The 21,613-nt window shown below is 38.9% G+C and overlaps 1 protein-coding gene across 11 annotated transcripts in view; it reads left to right on the forward strand.

Annotated features, from left to right (window-relative positions):
- The window catches only part of LOC128931694 (uncharacterized), an 818,901-nt gene that overhangs the window by 139,069 nt on the left and 658,219 nt on the right, over window positions 1-21,613 (forward strand). The window lies entirely within an intron of this gene.

A 21,613-nucleotide genomic window follows, 5' to 3' on the forward strand; every position in this document is an offset into this window, starting at 1 on the left:
GTGTAATAGTTCTCTTTCACCACATGTATGTCAACATCTATTATTTTTGCATTTTTAAATCATGGCCCTTCTTGCAGGAGTAAGGTGGTATCTCATTGTGGTTTAAATTTGCAGTTTTTAAATAATTAGTGATGTTGAGCATTTTAAAAATATGTTTCTCAGCCATTCATATATCTTCTTTGGAGAATTGTCTACTCATGTCCTTTGCCCACTTTTTGATGTGATTGTTTTTTGCTTGCTGATTTGTTTGAGTTCCTTATGGATTCTGGATATTAGTCATTTAGGGGCATTTTTGCCCACTCTGTGGTTTGTCTGTTTACTCAGCTGATTATTTCTTTTGCTGTGCAGAAACTTTGTAGTTTAATTAGGTCCCATCTACTTATTTTTGGTTTTGTTGCATTTGCTTTTGGGTTCTTGGACATGAATTCTTTGCCTAAGCCAACATCTGGAAGAGTTTTTTTTTATGTTATCTTCTAGACTTTTTATAGTTTCAGGTCTTAGATTTAAGTCTTTGGTTCCTCTTGAGTTGATTTTTATATAAGGTTAGAGATGACGATCCAGTTCCATTCTTCTCCATGTGGCTTACCATTTATCCCAAGGCCATTTGTTGAATAGGGTGCCCTTTCCCCACTTCTTACTTTTGTTTTCTTTGTTGAAGATAGTTAGCTTTAAGTATTTGGCTTGACATCTGGGTTCTCTATTCTGTTCCATTGGTGTATGTCCCTATTTTTTATACCAGTACCATGCTGTTTGGTAACTATAGCCTTATAGTATAGTTTGAAATCAGGTAATGTGATGCCTCCAGATTTGTTCATTTTACTTAGTCTTGCTTTGACTATCTGGGCTCTTTTTTGGTTCCATATAAATTTTAGGATTTTTTTTTCTACTTCTTTGAAGAATGATGATGGTATTTGGTGGGAAGTGCATTGAATCCATAGATTACTTTGGCAGTATGGTCATTTTCGCAATATTAATTCTACCTATCCATGAACATGAGATGTGTTTCTATTTGTTTGTGTTGTCTATGATTTCTTTCTGCAGTGTTCTGTAGTTTTCCTTGTAGAGATCTCCACTTCCTTGGTTACATATATCCGAAGTATTTCATTTATTTATTTATTTTACAGTTGTTGTAAAAGGGATTGAATTCTTGATTTGAGTCCCAGTTTGGTCATTGTTGGTGTATAGCAGTGCTACTGATTTTCGTACACTGATTTTGCATCCTGAAACCTTACAGAATTCTTTTACCATATCTAGGAGCTTTTTGGATGAGTCTCTAGGGCTTTCTAGGTATATGACCATGTCATCAATGAACAGCAACAGTTTGACTTCCTCTTTACCAATTTGGATGCTCTTTAATTCTTTCTTTTGTCTGTTTACTCTGGCTAGTATATTCTTTCTAAATCTGAAGTTCAAACTGGAAACATTTAACTTCTCAGAGGAGTGTCTATATACTTTGGTTACTTCAAAAACTTCATTGGTTTAGGTAAAACTTAATGGTTTTCTAAATTTGGAGAAGTTATCCCAGGAGGGCAGACTTCCCAAACCATTTATAGCCTACTCATCAAAAAGTTTGTGGAGGCATTTTTTTTTCCATAAGAAGTAAATAAAAAGAGATATACCAAAATTACAGTTTGGAGATGAGAATAATTTCCTGTTCTGGTGGCATATTTTTCTTTTTGTACATTCTCTGATGTTCAGTTCTGGGTAATACAATGACCACTGGTATACAGAAGCCATGATAATTGTGACCACGGACTTCACAAAAAGACCAAAGCTGTTGAATATATTCACTTATCAAATTTCAGAAAACTATATGTTACATTCAGCAATGCAATTAAATGACTATAAAGAACAAATGACCAACACACCAAAGCTAAAATTTCATGCAAACGAATGCAGTCTATTTATTCTTATTTCAATCTGCTTTTATCTGAGTCCTTCCCAGGCACCTTTTTGGACAAACAGTGAGTAAGTGGGACTAGAGGAGAATAACACCCTCCAGCCAGAGCCATACCTGACTATAGCTAAGTCTAGTATTAGACCTGTAAAGAAGAGGCCAACTAAAATGTAAATCATAGAAATAGAATCGAAAATTCTGATTATAAAGCCAGGTGAACTCAAAAAGGCTTTCTTTAACATTATTACAGGGTGTAGAACTGTAATTAAAATAAGGAGCCAATGTAATAGGGTCAGTACTTAATTATGTTAGCTTTGGAGAAGTAATTAATAGGAAAATATGCACACTGTGCACATTACCTTGTATGTGGTGATTTGTGGGACCATTTAATTCATGGTGAACCAAAGAGTTCATTGATCCACAGAAGGCTAAATTGTATTGCTTGGTATAAAATCTAACTAGGCAGTTTAAAATGTATGACTGCCACCACAATATGCTTCTAGGAAATGAAAATGGAATGCACTGTTACACAAAGATTGTTTTATAAGATACCTAGTGTATCCTCCATATTTAGGGTGGCTTTCTTTTCTATGTCTTCTTTTTTGCCTTCAATATAGAGTATAGAGAGAATAAACGCATCACTGTAATTTTTTGAGCTCTACAACAAACATTTAGGTTTAGTGTAGATTAAGAAGTAAAAAGTGAATGAATAGCATTTTCACTATGAAATCTTTAAAATGTCAGCTTATTTATTTGGGAACCAAAGGACTTGCACGGTGGAAATAATTTTTTCCCTATATTCTTATCATATCGAAGGCTTTCCACATTAGGAAATGTAGGTTTTTTTTTAATTGTCTTCTTGGTTACTAGAAAGGTGATATAATTGGAATCTTGGACTAAGTAGGAATGTTGATTAGGAGTTTGATTTTGATGAATGTTTTATTTTGTTATACATCAGTAACCATTGCAAAAATATTCTCTTGGCAGTAACAGCATTAAATCTCAAGGAGCATAAGATGCAATTTGTGTCAACCGCCTCACTCTAGATGCTGTGCTGTGTGTTAACACTGCCATAAGCGCTTTGAGCAATCATCCTGAACTGAAAAGGCTATGCTAACCGCACTGTAAAATGAGTTGGTTCAAAATGAGCAAGCTGGAATAAGAGACGATTGAGTTCCACGATCCACTCGGAACCTGGGGTATATTCAAAACCAGATATGGACTGTTGGATGGTATTAGAAGCATGCCGCTCACCAGGTTAAACCTGCAGTCGTATTTTCACGAATAAGCCTGCTGGGAGTGAGTGGCCATTAGTGATGCTACAAATGGCTTTTCAGCTGTGAGTCACTTCCCGTGCTATTTCCAAAATAGTGTAAAAAGGTATAAAGAGCAGGAAGAGGGGGCTACTTTTGTCTTCTTTAAAAGGTATTATATGAAAGACACAGTTTGCTTTGAAGCATCTCCAGTGTGTGGGCCTCCTGAGAGGACAGGGGCTGCCTTTCTCCTCTCTTCGTAACTGCAAGGACAGCCTTCTGGAATTCACTGGTGATTGAACTGATATTTGTTTCCTGCCCTTCCTTTTTTCAAACTTATAGTCTGAATCTGTCATCTATTTTTTGAGTGTTTTTTCTTTATCTATATCGTATTAGGTACTAATGGGTTTGGGGTGGGGGAAAGAAAAGCCATGGCCACTGACCTCAGGATGTTTATTATATGCTTCTCCTAGTCAAGAAACACTGAGATCAAATTTTTGCAAATGATACTGACTTTTTTTTTTTTTAACCTAATGTGTAGTTGTTTACCCAGAACTCCAGTCAGTGCAGAGAACAGATTGGGAATCCACAGTCTGCAGTCAAGGTGAAGGAAAAGACAGAATCTGTTTCTTCCCTTTCTGTCATCTGCTACCATAGGTTTTGGTGCATTCTGTGACAATAATACTTCTTGTCATAGTGCTTACACTCTAATAGGTGTGAACAGATTAATCAGAAACACCTCTAAAGCTGTGGCAGATCAATGTTTCTTGGAGTTACGCAGGAAATATAGACATTTTTGTGTTCTGCTAAATGATGGCAGTAGTGAGGGCAGAATTAATTTTCAGGTTGGATGCCAGTAAAGAGGGATATTCTGTTTTGGATGAAATATGCCTTTCCTTTCATTTGTGTATTCATAAATGTTTATTGTGTACCTAATATTCCCTGATGAACTCGATGAGAGAGTTCCTTCTCATGGAGCTTATGTTCTGGATACACAGAATATGACTGATAAAAAAGAACATGGATATAAAATTAAAGCAAAAACATTTTCACCAGAACAGGCAGGTAACCTATTTTGCATAGCATGTGGGAAAGAATAAATCTCTATGTACATCAATCGATATTGTCATGGTATGAAAGAGAAAAGTAGTCTCAACAAAAATTCTAGGCACTTATTATACAAGTTAAAATCTCAACCAACCAAGAGAACCTCAGTGTTTTACTCCTGTGGACAAACACTGTGGCCTCTTTATGTGTCTGGAATGTTTTCACTCCTTAAGGTAGCACTGTGGCAGCTTTAGTGATGCATACCATTTATTGGATACAGACTGTAACCTCTTTCAAATATATGATATTGGTAATCTTTTCAAATAGCCTTCATAGAACTTGATCACCATGATTACACCATCTCATTTCTCAGGCTGACCACAAGGCAATTTTTGGCGGGGGAGGGCTTGTGTTATACTTATGTAAAAAAGAAAACTTGCAATTTTAATACGGTAGTGGAGTGAACCTCAGCCTCTCGCTAATAAGGCATCTGCAATGTGCCTCCTGGGTTCGAGCAGTTCTCCTGCTTCAGCCTCCTGAGTAGCTGGCATTACAGACCCCCGCCACCATGCCTGGCTAATTTCTGTATTTTTAGTGGAGACGGGTTTTCACCATGTTGGCCAGGCTGGTGTTGAACTTACCTCAAGTGATCCGCCTGCCTTGGCCTCCGAAATTGCTGGGATTACAGCTGTGAGCTACCACGCCAGCTGCAATGTGGTTCTTATACATAAAAGGCCTTATTTTAAAATCTTGTGTCTGTGGTCAGTCTCTGTTCTCACAAAGTAAGCTCTAAACTATTACACTAGCAAATAAAACAGACTGTCAAATGAAAAGGGCCCAAATCAAGTGATGGAAACGTAATGTAAGACTGACATGCCACAGAAGAGCATGAGAAGGTCCTGCAAGGAGAATGGGAAATGGATTGCATCAGAGGCCATTTCTTTAAGTAAATGGACTGTGAATATTCACCAAATCTAGCTGCAAAGCATATTCAGACTGTGCTCTACAATACTGCTTGAGGTATTTCAAAAGTAAAATGAGTATAAAAGATCTGTCTTTCTCAATGGACACTTTTATTTCATTCATAAAATCTCTAGTAAAGGCTTTCTTCAGGTATGGTAGCTACTCTGATCAGAGGCAACTGTACCTTGTTTCATGTCTCTAATGGATCCATCAGCTGAGCCACATCAATGACAGAACCCTGTCATAAAAAGTCATCCTGAGTAAGCTGCAGAAATTATTCCTACCACTGCATTGAAAAGGCGGTGACCACAGTCATTTGCAGTTCCTTATGAAAGCCTTGTCTCTTTTACTTCATTCTCTTCCTTAGACAGCATCTACACAGAGATCAGTGATAGATTCTGAGCCTCATTCAAATCAACCAGCGTTGGTCTTCAACATGGTAGAAAGAATAGCAGAGGCTTGGTAAAAATGACTTATTCCAATTATTATTTTGTTAACCGATGCCGATTTCTATAAATTATTTTTATGATGGCATATATAGTACTGCATAACAGGGTAAACTGGAAGGGATTTGATGTTTAATGGGGGTTTGATTAAGAAAGGTCATTATGGCCAGGCATGGTGGCTTATGCCTGTAATCCCTGCACTTTGGGAGGCCGAGGTGGGTGGATTACTAGGTCAAGAGATCGAGACCATCCTGGCCAACATGGTGAAATCTTGTCTCTACTAAAAATACAAAAATTAGCTGGGTGTGGTGGTGCAGACCTGTAGTCCCAGCTACTTGGGAGGCTGAGGCAGGAGAATTGCTTGAACCCAGGAGGCAGAGGTTACCGTGAGCTGAGATTGTGCCACTGCACTCTAGCTGGGCAAAAGCAAGACTGTCTCAAAAAAAAAAGTCATTATACTTCCTTCATATCATATATTATTATGGAATAGAAACAAAATCACAGTTACTAAATTTGGATAAAATTTCCCAAGTTGAATTTGTGTATAATTTCCACTCAGTTTTTAATGACACATTTGAGCTTGCTTATGTGAACATTACCATTTCATAATCAGGTTCTATATTTAAAATGGGTAATGAAACGACTGACTGAGAACCTTTTATAATGATCTTTTTGCATTCTCAAGAGTTATGATTTTTTTTTTTTTTTTTGAGACGGAGTTTCGCTCTTGTTACCCAGGCTGGAGTGCAATGGCGCAATCTCGGCTCACCGCAACCTCCGCCTCCTGGGTTCAGGCAATTCTCCTGCCTCAGCCTCCCGAGTAGCTGGGATTACAGGCAAGTGCCACCATGCACAGCTAATTTTTTGTATTTTTAGTAAAGACGGGGTTTCACCATGTTGACCAGGATGGTCTCAATCTCTTGACCTCATGATCCACCCGCCTCGGCCTCCCAAAGTGCAACAGTTATGATGTTTAAGAATTTTTTTTTGCACAGGTAGGTGATATAAAATTTAAAGCCCCTCTTACACCATCCAAATATGTGTAACATTCAACATTATATGTTGAGTCCAAAATTCTTCCTATTTCATTAACAAATGTAATGATGAAATTTCTTGTGATAATGTGAATGGATTATGGATGTTATCACAGTATTTTTATATCACGTTTTTTTTTAAAACAAAGATCACATTTAATGTGCAGAAGATCCTTGTGATTGTTAATGCAGTCACCTTAGAGCTGGCTTAGATGTCACTAAAAGGCATATCCATTGGAAAATGATAAATATGATTAGTATGTGCAAACACAGAGATTCGGGCTCCTTCTCGGACCTGCAGGGATATCCCGCCTTTATTTCCCACTTACCTTAAGCCATATTTTCTGATCCTCAAGAACTTAGAAAATAATTTCTTCATGGCTCCCTGTGAACAATGGCAGCAGTGTCCTCTCAGCTGACTGCAGAACTACATGGTCACATGGTCATCTTGGCCAATGCTATCATTTAAATGCTGATGTCCCTTCCAAAAATCTTGTTCAAGGTTAATCCTCAGCGCAACAGGATTAGGAGATGTGGCCTTTAGGTCGTGGTTAAATCATCAGGGCTCTGCCCTCATTAATGGAATTAGTGCCCTTCAAAAAGTGTGAGACTGAAGGGAGTACCCTCTCTGTCCCTTAAGCCGTGTGAGGACATAGCATTCCTTCTCTCTGGAAGATGCAGCAACGGGCCCCAGCTTCTAAGCGGAATGTAGCCCTCAGCTAATACCATCTTGCCAGAGCCTCGATCTTGGACTTCCCAACCTCCAGAATCATGAGAGAGAAATTTTTGCTCTTTATACATTTCCCATTTTCATGTATTTTTGTTATAGTAGGACAAATAGACTAAGTCAGCCGGAGTCAGAACATTGTGGAGTGGGCAGCATGTGTTAGATGCCTTCACTGTGAGTGCTTGCTAATCAGATGCTCCTACCCCGTGGATTTCTTCTGGGCAGCCACAGACAGGACCTCCCATGGCTGCAGAAGTTTGGTCTAGGGGCTCCCACAACTCATGCCCTGATAGTTCACCTTGATGAGAGCTGATGGAATCAGTAACTCCCATTTAACTGTAATCTTTCCAAGTCCCCAGTTAAGATGGCACTTGAAATACTCTGCTCTGAGCAAGGACTTTCAAATATTTAAAACTGTGACCTACAGACCTCCTCAGGACCCACCTCCCCACTGATGTGTACATCTGAGGTAAGAGTTTCAGACCCTATACTTACTCATATTTTAGACTATTCAATTTCAAATTGCAAAATGCTACTTGTGTTACACTAAATCAATTTTACAATCTGAAATCTAAGGTGTCATTATCTGGAATTTGAAAAATACACACTACACAAATAATGAAAAGTGAATTTTATCTTATGTAATAAGTTGGATAGATCTCAGACGTCTCAGAGTAGGAGGAACGCTTTCCAAAACAGAGGCTGTAACAGAGTCATGGCTGAGTTTTCTTGCTTTTCTTTGGGATTTTCATTAAATTTTTCATGCCTTCTAACATAAATATTTATTTATTTAACCATCAGTGTACTCTATACAGTATGTCAATTAATTTTCTTGTCTTTGTTCAGTAAGTTTAAACTTTATTTCTGATTTTTTTTTCTCTTGAAAATTCTTCAGGTGTTAACTAATTTCATGAAAATTATTTTTTTCCGTTAAAGGTTTTAATATTTATTCACTTATTTTTATTCCAATGATATAAAATTGAATCCACAGGGAAAATTACCTTTCAGCTACAAAGCAGGACTTATCTGAACAAAAGTCAAATGTGAGCTAGTGGTTGTTACTGTGATTCTACTGGACGGCATTCCGGTGCAAGGCAGTGTGGAAGAAATTGAATCTGCATGCTGTTAAAAGTAGAAAACTTTTGTCTTTAAGGAGTAAAACAAATGATCCATTTGGAGCTAGGTAATTTTAAATCTACAGTGGTTTTGCCAAATAAGCTGTCCTCACAGCATACTTGCCAAGTAGGACATCATAGTTAATGAAGCATTGTGGTTATTCGTTAATATTGAAAAAATGGATACTCATTGCCAGCTTGATAATTGTTCTCTTTTTCTTTCTGATTTGGCAAAGCTAAATTTAAATTTCTCATAGTGAACATTCAGAATCGATTATTAAATAAGATAATTATGACCTAAAACATACATACTAATGGTGGCAATTTTGAAAAGAATGCAAATGAAAAGAAAAAGGACCAGAAGGGTCATTTACCAAAATAATGTCTGCAGTAGAGTCCTGGTGATCTTTATTCTTTTTCTTTGGCTATCCAGTATTTTCCACACCTGATACCATAAAAATTTAGTTATTTAATAATCAGAAACAATTATTAAAGACTAAAAGAAATTCAGCTTCTGACAAGTTTTGAACAATGCTTTACTTTTTTTGTTGTTATTATTCTTTAAGTTCTGGGGTACATGTGCAGCTATTTCAGGATTGTTACACAGGTATACACATGCCATAGTGGTTTGCTGCCTCCATCCCCACGTCACCTACATTAGGTATTTCTCCCAATGTTATCCTTCCCCAATCTCCCTACCCCTTGCTTTCCCTCCCCTAGCCTCCCACCTCTCAACAGACCCCAGTGTGTGATGTTCCCCTCCCTATGTCCATGTGTTTTCATTGTTCAATACCCACCTATGAGTGAGAACATGCTGTGTTAGGTTTTCTGTTCTTGTGTCAGTTTGCTGAGAATGATGGTTTCCAGCTTCATCCATGTCCCTGCAAAGGACATGAATGCATCCTTTTGATGGCTGCATAGTATTCCATGGTGTATATTTGGCATATTTTCTTTGTCTAGTTTATCATTGATGGGCATTTGGGTTGGTTCCAAGTCTTTGCTGTTGCAAACAGTGCTGCAATGAACATACGTGTGCATATGTCTTTGTAATAGAATGATTTATAATCCTTTGGGTATATACCCAGTAATGGGATTGCTGGGTCAAATGATATTTATAGTACTAGATCCTTGAGGAATTGCCACACTGTCTTCCACAATGGTTGAACTAATTTACATTCCTACCAACAGTATAAAAGCATTCCTATTTCTCCACATCCTCTCCAGCATCTGTTGTCTCCAGATTTTTTAATGATTGCCATTCTAACTGGTATGAGATGGTATCTCAATGTGGTTTTGATTTGCATTTCTCTAAGGACCAGTCATGATGAGCATTTTTTCATATGTTTGTTGGCTGCATAAATGTGTTCTTTTGGAAAAGTGCCTGTTCATATCCTTTGCTCACTTTTTGATGGGGTTGTTTTTTTCTTGTAAATTTTAGTTCTTTGTAGATTCTGGATATTAGCCCTTTATCAATGGGTAGCTTGCAAAAATTTTTTCCCATTCTGTTGGCTGGTGGTTCATGCTAATGATTGTTTCTTTTGCTGTACAGAAGATCTGGAGTTTAATTAGATCCCACTTGTCTATTTTGGCTTTTGTTGCCATTGCTTTTGGTGTTTTAGTCATGAAGTCCTTGCCTATGCCTGTGTCCTGAATGGTATTGCTTAGGTTTTCTTCTAGGGTTTTTATGGCGTTAGTTCTTATGTTTAAATCTTTAATCTGTCTGGAGTTAATTTTTGTATAAGGTGTAAGAAAGGGGCCCAGTTTCAGCTTTCTGCACATGGCTAGCCAGTTTCCCTATACCATTTATTAAGCAGGAATCCTTTCCCCATTGCTTATTTTTGTCAGGCTTGTCAGAGATCAGATGGTTGCAGATGCCTGGAATTAATTCCAAGGCCTCTGTTCTGTTCCATTGGTCTATATCTCTGTTTTGGTACCAGTACCATGCTGTTTTGATTACTGTAGCCTTGTAGTATAGTTTGAAGTCAGGTAACGTGATGCCTCCAGCTTTGTTCTTTTTGCTCAGGATTGTCTTGGTCTTTCGGGCTCTTTTTAAGTTCCATATGAAGTTTAAGTGGTTTTTTCCAGTTCTGTGAAGGTCGATGGTAACTTAATGGGGATAGCATTGAATCTATAAATTACTTTGGGCAGTATGGCCATTTTCCCAATATTGATTCATCCTAACCATGAGCATGGAATGTTTTTCTATCTGTTTGTGTCCTCTCTTATTTCCTTGAGCCATGGTTCATAGTTCTCCTTGAAGAGGTCCTTTATATCCTTTGTTAGTTGTATTCCTAGTTATTTTATTCTCTTTGTGGCAATTGTGAATGGGAGTTTGCTCATGATTTGGCTCTCTGTTTGTCTGTTATTGGTATATAGAAATGCTTGTGATTTTTGCACATTGATTTTGTATCCTGGGACTTTGTTGAAATTGCTTATCAGTTTCAGGAGATTTTGGGCTGAGACGATGGGGTCTTTTAAATATACAATCATGTTGTCTGCAAATAGAGACAATTTGACTTCCTCCTTTCCTAATTAAATATCCTTTATTTCTTTTTCTTGCCTGATTGCTCTGGCTAAAACTTCTAATATGATGTTGAATAGGAATGGTGAGAGAAGGTACCCTTGTCTAGTGCCAGGTTTCAAAGGGAATGCTTCCTGTTTTTGCCCATTCAGTATGATATTGGTGGTGGGTTTGTCATAAACAGCTTTTAATAGTTTGAGATACATTCCATTGATATCTAGTTTATTGAGAGTTTTTGGCATAAAGGGCTGTTGAATTTTGTCGAGGGCCTTTTCTGCATCTATTGAGATAATCACGTGGTTTTGTTTTTGGTTCTGTTTAAATGATGAATTACATTTATAGATTTGTATACGTTGAACCAGCCTTGCATCCCCAGGGTGAAGCCTACTTGATTGTGATGGATCAGCTTTTTGATGTGCTATTGCATTCGGTTTGCCAGTTTTTATTAAAGATTTTTGCATCAATGTTCTTCATAGATATTGGCCTGGAATTTTCTTTTTTAGTTGTGTCTCTGCCAGGTTTTGGTATCAGGATGATATTGATCTCATAAAATGAGTTAGGGAGGATTCCCTCTTTTTTTATTGTTTGGAAGAATTTCAGAAGGATTAGTATCAGCTCCTCTTTGTAAATCTGGTAGAATTTGGCTGTGAACCCATCTGGACTGGGATTTCTTTTGGTTGGTAGGCTATTAATTTCTCCCTCTGCTTCAGGCCTTGTTATTGGTCTATTCAGGGATTCAACTTCTTCCTGGTTTAGTTTTGGGAGGGCGTAAGTGTCCAGGAATGTATCCATTTCTTCCAGATTTACTGGTTTATGTGCATAGAGTTGTTTGTAGTAATCTCTCATGGTACTCTGTATTTCTGTGTAATTTGAATTAGTGGTAATATCCTTATTATCATTTTCTTATTCCATCTATTCAATTCTTCTCTCTTTTCTTTTTTATTAGTCTGGCTAGTGGTCTATTTTGTTGATCCTTAAAAAAAACCCACCTCCTGGATTTATTGATTTTTTGAAGTGCTTTTGTGTCTCTCTCTCCTTTAGTTCTGCTCTGATCTTAGTTATTTCTTGTCTTCTGCTAGCTTTTGAATTTGTTTGCCCTTGCTTCTCTAGTTTTTTTAATTGTGATGATAGGGTGTTGATTTTAGATCATTCCTCACTTCTCATGTGGGCAATTTAGTGCTATAAATTTCCCTCTAGACACTGCATAAATGTATCCCAGAGATTCTGGTATGTTGTGTCTTTGTTTTCATTGGTTTTGAGGAACATCTGTATTCCTGCCTTCATTTCATTGTTTATCCAGTAGTCATTCAGGAGCAGGTTGTTTAGTTTCCATGCAGTTGTGCAGTTTTGAATGTGTTTCTTAATCCTGAGTTCTAATTTGATTGCATTGTGCTCCGAGAGGCTGGTTGTTAGGATTTCCATTTTTTTTTTTTTTTTTAACATTTGCTGAACAGTGATTTACTTTCAATTATGTGGCCAATTTTAGAGTAAGTGTGATGTAGTGCTGAGAAGAATGTATATTCTGTGGATTTGGGGTGGAGAGTTCTTTAGACGTCTATTAGGTCTGCTTGGTCCAGATCTGTGTTGAAGTCCTGGATATCCTTGTTGATTTTCTGTCTCATTGATCTGTCTAATATTAAAAGTGGGGTGTTAAGATCTCCCAATATTATTATGTGGGAGTCTAAGTCTCTTTGTAGGTTGATCTGGGTGCTCCTGTGGTGCATAGATATTTAGGATAGTTAGCTCTTCTTGTTCCATTGATCATTTTACCATTATTTAATGCCCTTATTTGTCTCTTTTGACCTTTGTTGGTTTATCTGTTTTGTCAGAGACTAGGATTGCAACCCCTGCTTTTTTCTGCTCTCCATTTGCTTGGTAAATCTTCTTCCATTCCTTTATTTTGTGTCTATGTGTGTCTTTTCATGTGAGATGGGTTTCGTGAATATAGCACACTGATGGGTCTTGACTTTTTAATCCAATTTGCCAGTCTGTATCTTTTTTGGGGGCATTTAGCCTGCTTACATTTAAGGTTAATATTGTTATGTGTGCATTTGATCTTCCATTTTTATACTAGCTGGTTGTTTTACCCATTAGTTGATGCAGATTCTTCATTGTGTCAATGCTCTTTACCATTTGGTACATTTTTGCAATCGCTGGTACTTGTTCCTTTCTATGTTTAGTGCTTCTTCCAGGAGCTCTTGCAAGGCAGGCCTGGTGGTGACGAAATCTCTCAGCAATTGCTTGTCCATAAAGTATTTTATTTCTTCTTCACTTATGAAGGTTAGTTTAGCCGGAAATGAAATTCTGGGTTGAAAGTTCTTTTCTTTAAGGATGTTGAATATTGGCCCCGACTCCCTTCTAGCTTATAGGGTTTCTGCCAAGAGATCCGCTATGAGTCTGATGGTCTTTCCTTTGTGGGTGACTCAACCTTTCTCTTTGGCTGCTGTTAGGATTTTTTCCTTCTTTTCAACCCTGGGGAATTGGATGATTATGTGCCTTGGGGTTGCTCTTCTTGAGGAATATCTTTGTGGTGCTCTTTGTATTTTCTGGATTTGAATGGTGGCCTGCCTTGCTAGGTTGGGGAAGTTCTGGATAATATGCTGAAGAGTGTTTTCCAGCTTGGTTTTTTTCTCTCCATCACATTTAGGTACACCAATCAAACCTAGATTAGGTCTTTTCACATAAGCCCATATTTCTTGGAGGCTTTGTTTATTTATTTTCACTCTTTTTTCTCTAATCTTGCCTCTTCATTTATTTCATTAAGTTGATCTTCAATCTCTGATATCCTTTCTTCTCCTTGATTGATTTGGCTATTGAAACTTGCGTATGTTTTGCAAAGTATTCATGCAGTGTTTTTCAGCTCCATCAAGTCATACATGTTCTTCTCTAAGCTGGTTATTCTAGTTAGCATTCTGTCTAATCTTTTTTCAAGATTCTTAGTTCCTTTGCACTTTGTTAGTACCTGTTCCTTTAGTTCAGAGAAGTTTATTATTACCCACCTTCTGAAGCCTGCTTCTGTCAATTTGTCAAAATCATTCTCCATCCTGTTTTGTTTCCTTGCTGGTAGTGTTGTGATCCCTTGGAGGAGGAGAGGCATTCTGGTTTTTGGCAATTTCTTTTTTTTTTTAATTGTGTTTTAGGTTTTGGGGTACATGTGAAGAACATGCAAGATTGTTGCATAGGTACACACATGGCAATGTGTTTTGCTGCCTTCCTCCCCATCACCTATATCTGGCATTTCTCTCCATGCTATCTCTCCCCAACTCCCCACCCCCTGCTGTTCCTTCCCTGTTTCCCCCTGACAGACCCCAGTGTGTAGTGCTCCCCTCCCAATGTGTTCTTATTGTTCAACTCCTGCCTATGAGTGAGAACATGTGGTGTTTGATTTTTCTGGTCTTGTGTCAGTTTGCTGAGAATGATGGTTTCCAGGTTCATCCATGTCCCCACAAAGGACGCAAACTCACCGTTTTTTATGGCTGCAGAGTATTCCATGGTGTGTATGTGTCATGTTCTCCCTGTGCAGTCTATCATTGATGGGCATTTGTATTGGTTCCAAGTCTTTGCTATTGTAAACAGTGCTGCAATGAACATTTGTGTGCATGTGTCTTTATAATAGAATGATTTATAGTCCTTTGGATATATACCCAGTAAGGATATTGCTGGGTCAAATGGAATTTCTGTTTCTAGGACCTTGAGGAATTGCCACACTGTCTTCCACAATGGTTGAACTAATTCACACTCCCAACAGTGTAAAAGTGTTCCTATTTCTCCACATCCTCTACAACATCTGTTGTCTCCAGATTTTTTAATGATTGCCATTCTAACTGGCATGAGATGGTATCTCAATGTGGTTTTGATTTGCATTTCTCTAATAACCAGAGATGATGAGCATTTTTTGATATGTTTGTGGGCTTCATATATGTCTTCTTTTGTAAAGTGTCTGTTCATATCTTTCGCTTTTCTTCCCATCTTTGTGGATTTATTTATCTGTGGTCTTTGCAGTTGGTGACTTTCAGATGGGGTCTCTAAGTGGACATCCTTTCTTTTGATGTTGAAGCTATTTCTTTCTGTTTCTTAGTTTTCCTTCTAACAGTCAGGCACTCTGCTGCAGGACTGCTGGAAGTCCACTCCAGACCCTGCTTGCCTAGGAATTACCTGTGGGGGCTGCAGAACAGCAAGGATTGCTGCCTGTTTCTTCCTCTTGAAGCTTCATCCCAAAAGGGTACCTGCCAGATGTCAGCCAGAGTTATCCTGTATGAGGTGTCTCTTTGGATATAAAGGGGTCAGGGAGCTGCTTGAGGAGGCAGTCTGTCCCTTACCAGAGCTCAAGTGCTGTGCTGGGAGCTCCATTGCTCCCTTTAGGGCTCCTGGGCAGGGATGTTTAAGTCTGTTGCAGCAAAACTCACCAACTGCCCCTTTTCCCAGGTGCTCTGTCCCAGGAAGGTGGGTTGTTTTTTTTTTTTATAAGTTCCTGACATGCTGCTGCCTTTTTTCAGAGATGCCCTGCCCAGTAGGGAGGGAGTCTAGTCACACTCTGCCTGCAGAGGTGCGGTTGAGCTGCCACGAGCTCCATTCAGCTGCTATGTAAACTTCCCTGCTCTTTTGTTTACACAGGTAAGATTAATCTTACCTGTGTAAGGTTTACACATTGCTAACTGCCTTGGCAATGGTGGACACCCTTCCCTTCACTGAGCTCAACCATCCAGGGTCGATCTCAACCTGCTGTGCTGGCTCGAAACTCTCAAGCTAGAGGGTTTCAGTTTGCTGGTCTTTGTGGGGGTGGGACCTGCTGAGCCAGATCACTTGGCTCCCTACCTTCAGCTCCCCTTATCTCAGGGTAGTGGGAGCCTCCATCTCATAGGCATTCCAGGCACCAACCAAAATGGCTACCTGGATTTGTGCTGAGAACTCACGGCTTAAAGAATAATTTTCTTATTATTTTGGCGATATACAATAAAAATTACTAAAATGATAGCATGAGATAATATCTTACAAGTAATCTTTGAAAAAGTTCAAAAGATTTTCTTTGTCTGTAAGTTGCAAGCAATATATAGTTTGAGACTAAGAGAAAGGTACACTCTTATTTTTCAGTATGTGTAAGCATTTCCAACTGTCCATGGACTCTTCACAATATTTGGGCCAGTAATCTCAAATGTAACTTGAGATCAGGATTGTATTAATTTCTGCTCTTCACACATTCTTTAGTTGAACAGTAAATACAAAGTTTGAATTGCAAGAGGTTAAGACTAATTTTTAAACACATTTATCAAAATGTATGCATACAATGGGGCTTTATTCTCTAAGTAATTCTTTGTATTGCTGTAATTCACATCTGTAAATTCTATATTAGACATTCCCTAAGAGCCAGTTTATGATGCCTGCTTAGGCTCCAGTGGTTCTTGTCGAGATTTTATCTACTACTTTGTGTATCAGACTTGGCTTTTAAAGATCTTTGACAAGTCCCTACCACCACAAAAATGAGATCTGTCCTCAAGGGTGAAGATCAGCCCCAGCATCCTTGCCTCTCCCCAGGTTTGCCATGTGTGCTGCGTGCTCTGGAACGCCCTTCCCAGTCTCTCCTCTGTAAAGCTCTCACTCATTCTTCGGCATCTAGAACCTCTTGGTGGGAACTGGTTGTGTTCTGTGCTGCTATAACAATTGCTTAATGCCTCAATGACAGCATGTATCTCTCCTAGTCCATTTTCATGTGTCTTTATTCTTCATATGGTTTACAGTTTCTTGATTCTGTGGTGCTTTGAGTCTTCAGTCTCTATGAAAATTCCTGCCATTTGATAACTTTTGACAATTACTTTTCAGCAAATTAAAAATATTATGAAGATAATAAAACAGGAGGAGAAGTACGCATGCGTTGAGTACTAGAAGTATCTTTGAATAAGTGTATAACATTTGTTTGCTACTTCAAAGGGACACAATATTTATTTATTTATTCATTTATTCATTTATTTTTGAGACAGAGTTTCACTCTTGTTACCCAGGCTGGAGTGCAATGGCGCGATCTTGGCTCACCGCAACCTCCGTCTCCTGGGTTCAGGCAATTCTCCTGCTTCAGCCTCCTGAGTAGCTGGGATTACAGGCATGTGCCACCATGCCCAGCTAATTTTTTGTATTTTTAGTAGAGACGGGGTTTCACCATATTGACCAGAATGGTCTTGATCTCTTGATCTCGTGATCCACCCTCCTCGGCCTCCCAAAGTGTTGGGATTACAGGCGTGAGCCACCGTGCCTGGCCCAAAGGGATGCAATATTTATGAGAATATATACGTTTTAAATTGTAGTTTAAAAAACAATTGCTTTGCCTGTAATCCCAGCACTTTCGGAGGCTGAGGCAGGTGGATCAACTGAGGTCAGGAGTTAGAGACCAGCCTGGCCAACGTGGTGAAACCCCTCTCTGCTAAAAACACAAGAAATTAGCCAGGCGTGATGGCAGGCACCTGTAATCCCTCTACTCGGAGGCTGAGTCAGGAGAATCGCTTCAACCCTGGAGGCAGAGGTTGTAGTGAGCTGAGACTGCGGCACTGCACTCCAGCTTCGGCAGCAGGAGCAAAACTTGTTCTCAAAGAACAGCAGCAACAATAACAAGAAGAAAACAACTGTTTTATGTTGAAACTTACTCTTCTCCGACGTCTGTTCTGGGCAAGGCAGGATCTTGAGTGTCAAAAAAATGACATCTAGTTCCTATTCTCAAGGAATTTATAATGTAAACAGTTAATAATTGTTTGCTTCAAAATATTATTATAGATGTTAAGTGCCGAATAACATAAATAATGAATGCTGTGATTTGATCAGAGGATGGAAAGCCTGCTAAGGGATAGGTAAGTCAGGGCAATGTTCTCAGAAAAAGGAGGTTACAATTTGACTCTGAAAGCCTGGAAAATGCATCAGATTTGCTATGTGTGCACACATGTATGGAACGTGTAAGAGACCATCAGTCAGTGGGTCTTTCTGCATTTTGAGAAAGTTGAACTGCTTTAAGCCACAATTCTGGCATGAATAAGGGGGAAGAGGCCAGGTCTTTTGTTGACACATGCATGTTCTATCAGTTATTTCAAAACCATCATAACCCATAGAGGTGACTAAAAGGGTATTCCTAATGTGTAGTGAGAGAAATGTGGAAAATATGACATCTTTCCTGGAGAAAACTTGAAGTTCAGAAGATATGCTGTGAACAGAAAGGAAGGCAGACACCTGAGACCTGCAGAGTGGAAGTGCTGTGCAGAACACTTTTATTTGAGATGGACACGTTGCTAAGAAAACGACACATTGGAGAAAAGTGAATGCTTTGGGCAGTAGAGTCTTTTACCTCCCGCTTTCCCGAAATACTGGTTTCAGAGGAGATTTCATGCTTTAGACACATACTTGGTTCAAAGGAAGTTTGGGCTTCAGAAAAGCTAAGGGGGTGTGGATGACATAGAAAGGGTACTGGCTAGAAGATAGCTCTTCATTCTGAAAGTGAGAGTGGTGAATGTCTCAAGACACAGAGAGGTGTTGGATGAGATACAGACGATGACTCGCCCTTTGCCAAGTGACTGTGAGTGAGCTGTGAAGATGTTCAGCGCAGGAGGCTGCAAGATTGTGCCACCCACTGCTACCATTTGTAGCCTTCAAATACACTTGGTACTACTTTGGTTTGCCAATCATTTTGGAAATTTTTCCAACGTGAGTATTTATAAAGAGGTCCTGTTATATAAGAAGCCAGAATGCCCCGAGTTCTCATCCACTTGTAACAGGTGATCTTGGTAGGTCACCTAATTTTTCTGCACCTCGGTTTCTTCATTTTGAAAATTAGAGGTTATGCTTACTCTCTAGGGTCATATTGTGATGATTAGAGAAATGTATGCAAAATGCCCACTGTTGTGGGTGGCACATAGAGACACCCAATAATAGGGAGTAATGATGATGAAGATGGCAATGATACTGTCAAGTGGGTAATGTAAGGCTTTCCATGGCAGTCTGTTTTTCTAAGGCTATGGCCTTTGAGTTAGAGAACTGTGCTCTCTCCACAAAGAATCTCAGGTCTTATGTGTTAGAGGTCCCTCAGCCTGGGGGGTCTCACCCTGTGCTTTCTCTTCTGGTGTGGCCATAGCCCCTGAATGGCAGCACCAGGGTTGGGCACTCAGGAGTTGCTCAGTGGTACTCTTTTGCCTCCTTCTACTCCGGAGTGCCAGTTCAGTGGTTATATGGCATCTGCCCTTATCCAAGAGCAAGTGCAGACATTTCTTCTCACTCATCCAGTTTCTCCATGGCCTCTCCCACACAAAGGAAGAAGTTAAGTAGTCATGTGCACATGCCCTCCCAGTGACTGCCTCCCACACACGGAGCTCAGAGCTGGCAGAGAGAACATTCTGCTCCACCTTTCAGTGAAGTGGAGTCATCCTCTTACATGTATTCGTGAAAATTTAGAAGCTCTGCAGGCTTTGCAAATTACTTCCCTTCACTTCAAAAACAATTTGAATTCCAGATAAGATAAAAGTTCCTATCTGAAATAAAACAGGCTCATTTTTTAAATAAAATAAAGCTCTACTGCCAGCAGAAGAACACATATTCCTTCCCTAGTTCATGCTCTTTGTAAATCTTGAAGGCATCTGGGAAGGCAGGGTATAAAAATATTTCTTAAAAATACTAAAATAAAAATAAATATTGAATAGACTATTAGGTGTAATATATGGATGCATCCGAGTTCTAATGAGATTTACTAATGTTTTCAGATTAATGAAATTATAATATTTTATATTTATCAGAAATTTATCCATCAAATATGTACCAGCAGAAGTTTGGGAATAGGTCTGAGCAACTGGGGAGTGTGGATATAATACCACAAGTTACTTTTGATTTTAAACTCACAAGAGTAGAGGTCTTTTTAAAAACACCTACTGTCTTGTGTTTGTTACTTTAAAATTACATTTATATCTTTAATAAGGAAACAGTCAGTGGTTTAATATTCAAGACAGACAAAAGTTACACAAGGAAAAGGTTTCTTTTAAAACCCTCTTCCCCAGGCTCTAAGCCCCCTTCACAGACATAACACATCTGGTCAGTTTCTTGTGTATCTTCGCAGACATGTTTTATGTGAATACAAGCAACTATGTGTGTGTTTCCTCGTGTGATTTTGCTAGAGATTGCCAAATAACTCTCCATAGAGATTGTACCAATTTACAATACCACCAGCAAAGTATAAAAGTCCTAATTTCTCTGCATTGCTGCCCAATTCACCCCTTGGCTGATCAGCATGCAATTCTGCCTTGGTCCTTCCCTCACTGCACACCATTCAACCCCCACAAAGCAAATTTTACTCAGTTCTCCTTCCAGAAGTCCTATATCTTTTCTGTCATTTTCACTCCGTCAGGATATTTTTACTGAGTAGAAACAAAGTGTTTTTTGAAATCAGAACTATTTAAAGATTCTAAACAGTACTGTTCGTTCATGAACTTGGGCTCTGCAAGCAGGTTGCCTGGATTTAAATCTTACTTACTAGTTGTGTGGGTTTAGGAGAGTTATTTAATGTCTTAGAACCTTAGTTTCCTCATGATAACTTGCCTTGCTGACATGATGGTCGTAACAAATGAGGTAATGTATATAAAATGTCTGGAGCTTGAAAGATGCATAAAAGATAGTAAAGATAGTTGCTATTGTTGTTGGTGCTATTAATATAAGATGTATCGTGTGCCATTTAGTGGAGTATGTACAATACATAAATATACTTGAAATAAATGTTAGTGGCAACAAATAAATCTCACATGTCTCACATTTTAAAGGAGAGTTTTGATCCTTGAATATAAAAAAAATCCTGGCCGGGCGCGGTGGCTCACGCCTGTAATCCCAGCACTTTGGGAGGCCGAGGTGGGTGGATCACAAGGTCAAGAGATTGAGACCATCCAGGTCAACATGGTGAAACCCCGTCTCTACTAAAAATACAAAAAATGAGCTGGGCATGGTGGCGCATGCCTGTAATCCCAGCTACTCAGAAGGCTGAGGCAGGAGAATTGCCTGAGCCCAGGAGGCGGAGGTTGGGGTGAGCAGAGATCACGCCATTGCACTCCAGCCTGGGTAACAAGAGCGAAACTTCGTCTCAAAAAAAAAAAAAATCCTATAACAAAGAATTAGGATAATTTAGAAGATAAAACCCATGTTGGAGTCACTTCGTTGACTGTGAAAAAGATCATGAGAAATACGTGTTGATCAAGCAAAACTAAGTTTATTAGACTTGTTGCAATAAGGGAAGACCCTAAGACAGTGACTTGCCAATGTCTCAGGAACAAGTCAGGGGAAGCCATTTCTAGGGATTTTGCAGCTGGGTACTTACTTCTAAGTGGATTTTACAATGTTGGGAACCAGTGGAACTGGACAGAATTTCTGACAAATGGCTTTGGACTGGTGGCCATAGGCAAGGGTAGGTGTCTTGAAGCAAGCATTGTGTGTTAGCTGTTAGTTTTCTAAGTTAAATCATTTTAATTGGTTGACACTCTTACCAACCTGGAGCGAGTATTTCCTGGAGCAAAGAGCTGTTGTTTTTTCCTAGTCCTATTGTTGTTTAAAAAATTAAAAATTGGAAGTTGTTTAGGAAATTAGGAAATGGAAAATTATGTTTTGTT

This window comes from Callithrix jacchus, chromosome 4, assembly GCF_049354715.1.
Source record: "Callithrix jacchus isolate 240 chromosome 4, calJac240_pri, whole genome shotgun sequence".
NCBI classification, from domain to species: Eukaryota; Metazoa; Chordata; class Mammalia; order Primates; family Cebidae; genus Callithrix; species Callithrix jacchus.